We start from the raw sequence: 3,652 nt of genomic DNA, 5'->3' as shown, positions 1-3,652 counted from the left end.
CCGCCATGTATGTGCAAAAAGTCAAATGGTTCAGAAGTTGTGGACAAAATAGAAGAAGCTTTCGCATAACGGACCTACGTGTCTAGTAGCAGGGAATAACCAATATCTCCAGGCAGGAACTCAGGTATATAAACGGTAAAAGAGGAAAAAGAAATCGGTAACTCATAGTAAGATATCATCCTTAGTCCTTAAGAATAGGTCAAGTTGCCTCTTAAAGGACTCCTGGGAAAACGCTTGGACTAGCTCGGCCGGCAGCGAATTCCGGTATTTGACAACTCTTAAGGAGTAGAAGTTGTGTCTACAGTCCGTTCTGCTATATTGTGTCTCCAGTTTTTGGGTGTTACCTCTCAGGTTAGTGTTGGAACTAAACTTAAGTAGGTGTTTGAGAGGATGTCCAGAAGTGTTAAGAATACTGTAAGCCATCAGAATGTCACCTCAAAGATGACTATATTGTAATGAGTAAAGGTTTAGTGATTGTCGGCGCTCTTCATAAGGCTTGGATATGGGCCCCCGAGCTGATTTCGTGCCTCACCTTTGGATGCATTCCAGATGGTCCTTATCTTTTTGGAGTGAGAGAGGAAATACCGTGTTTCTATACTGTAAACGGGGACGATTGAAACTTTTGAAGATTATGTCGAAAGTTCTTCTGTCAAACTGGCCAAAAATGCGCTTCAATGTTACCAGTGCTAGGTTTGCTCGAAAGGCATTTTTGTCACAGTTAGCGTAAGACTTCAAATAGTAGGGTACAAGCACTCCTAAATCTTTGCCAACTTGGGACACTTCTGGAGAGGGGTTTCTTAAGTTATAACTGTAGTCTGTAACATGTCTCAGATAGACTACTTTGAAGTGTTAAAGGTAAACCAGTTGTCATCTGCCCGACTTTGAAGTCGAGTCAGATCCTCCTCAACTGCAAGTATATCCTCTTGGTTGAGTATGCCTCTCCAAAGTCTCACATCATCAGCAAAAAGTAACAAATCTGGAGACACCGGTTGAGGAAGATTGTTTATGTAAATCAAGAAAAGAAGAGGTTCCAGTAGTGAAAACTGGGGTCGCCAATAGGACATTCCATGGCCCGAGAGAGTGAAGCTAGCCCTAACTTTAAAGTCTTCCCCATAATTTCAACATTTCAGTTGTTGAAGTAGTCGTCAAATTATGTCAGGTTAGAAACCTTAATTTATAAAAAACCAATATTCTTTTACTATGATAATTGTTCTTGAATAAAAATTAGTCGAAACCTATGCTGTTACAGATCCACGGAATATTATTTCATGAAACTGAAGTGCTCTTCACTTCTACGTCCGTTTTGACAAATACTCATTTTCTTCATAGGTTAGTGATAATGCAGTCCCTGCAACAGGTTTACTGACAGGTACATACATAATATCGACGTCACAACAACATTCATCGTTAGGTATTCCTTGATGTGCAAAAGAGATTTAAGTAGGTTTCTCCGTCTTATTGAAAAAAACTGCGGCTGCAATTAACGAAATTAGTAGAATTACACTTGTCTGAAGAACAGAATGAAACAACACCTAATGATTCATGAATATTAGTAGATTTATCTGTTAGTCATGAGTTCCTTAAGTGATCACTTTTCATATGTTCTTCACTAACCGCAGTTTGATACAATTGACAACCTTTTTGAATATTCCGTAACTCGAAACAAAAATACCACGCGTCATCGTGTTCAGTTCACGAATACATGAAGCATCCTGACAGTAATTGGGTGGAACCACGGAAGACCTACAGTGAATAGAGGGTGATATTGATTTACATATTTGAGTTTGACAACAGTCAAGAAATGACGAACCATTATTATAACAGGGTGAGAGAAAAACATCTTGCGAGTAGTCACAAAGGCAACAAATCCTAAAATATCCGTTCCCCCATTTCTTAGGGAATGTATTCTGTACGGATGAAGTAGCAACATCCTGAGTATCAATACTAGATGAACAACATAAATTTTCAGGTATCACAGGAAAGACATTCCTGAGAAAATGGTTCGAAAGTCCAACAAATTATGTCACAAGTGTCAACTACTCCAAACCGTAAGAGGACACTTGAAGAACTTGTTAAACTTGAACGAACAAACGAAAGCGATCCTATACAGTTCCAATATGTATTTTCACCAATGTTACTCGGACTAATATCTGACTGTAAATACTTGCTAAAAGCGCCACAAATTACATCTAGATTTTTTGCACTCTCTTGAGCAGAGAATTCAGACGATGAAACTTGATGATTTGCAGATTTATTGTCAATTATTAGATTACAACGTAAATGTTGCTTTGTAATCGGGTTGATGAAGAACGAATCATCTGGTGTTTTGTGTTTAGTACTCTCATATAAATGAACACATTCAGGTAGTCTCTTTCGATAAGAAAACTGAAAAGAAACAATTAGTTATACTTCATCACGGTTTAACAGTCTGTAGCTGAGAAGTGACGTGTGATTTTCCCATCTGCTTCCAAGAATCAGGCCACATGGTGGTCACAATGTTTTGTTTGGTGTTTTCAGTTGGTAGAGCACTTGCTGCTTTACTATCAGTATGACTTCTCAAAACTTCATTTTCCTCATTCTCGTCAATTAAGTCTGCTTTCATGTCTGTATCGAAATTCACTGTTTCTTCTCTCCGTTCAGTGGATTCTTATCAGTTTTATTTGTTCGCACATTAAGCTGGAACTGTCACGCCTGTTGTTGATTTCAGCTAATGAAAATATATTTCCACTTAGTTCTGGATAGAATAAAACTGATTCTCTCATTTTAATGAATTCAGAACATGGTTTCATGTGAGAATAGTGGGTTTCTTTTATAACTTCCTTATGCGTGGTTGAAAATGCAGTTTCAAGGTTATCCTTAATCAAAAGGTTTGGTTAATTTTTTCTTTGATAGATCAGTCTTCACATTTCTTTTGTGAGATATCTGATATTGTCCGGGATTTTTAGATCCAACGCTATTTATTGAATATGGAGGCTGGTTTCTTTTTGCTTTGCCGAAAATTACATTTTCTGAATCCGATTAAACAAAATATATACTCTTCTTACACATTTGTTGTGGAAGCACAGAGAACGATTAGTCAGCCGTAGTCTCAATTATATGAGACTTAGCTAAAATACCTAGTGTTTTTTATTCATACACAAGTGCATCATTTGTACTCTTAGTAAAATTCATTGTTTCTTCATGTATGGTTGAAAAACTGGGTGGTGCAAACCTAGAACTGCCTGATTTGATATCAGCTTGTACATTGGATAACTCTCGAGTTTCAAACTCTAGGAAAGTAAAGGTTTTTACATCTTCCAAAGCTTCTCCGTCAAGTGTGACTCAATTGGTGCATGCTGTGTTGTATCGGAGAATCTTGCTTTTCCCTTTGTGTATGTTGAGACCTACTACTTCTGAGGCTGCCATTGCACTAGTCGTCTTCTCATGAATTTGTTGTTGTGTGTGCGATAGAAGAGCTAAATCATCTGCAAAGTATGGATCGTTCAGCTGCAACCTAGCCGTCCACTGTATCACATGCTTCCCCAGGGATTTGGACATCCTCACGATCCAGTAGGTCATTAGGATAAAGAGAAACGGTGATCTATCATTTATTTGTTTATCGAACGATACATATTTAACAGACATTATCAAACCAGGATCTACATTTTGTGAA

Source organism: Schistosoma haematobium, chromosome 1 (assembly GCF_000699445.3).
Source record: "Schistosoma haematobium chromosome 1, whole genome shotgun sequence".
In the NCBI taxonomy this organism is placed as follows: Eukaryota; Metazoa; Platyhelminthes; class Trematoda; order Strigeidida; family Schistosomatidae; genus Schistosoma; species Schistosoma haematobium.
The sequence above is the reverse complement of the archived record's forward strand: the minus strand, read 5'-3'. Positions refer to the sequence as shown.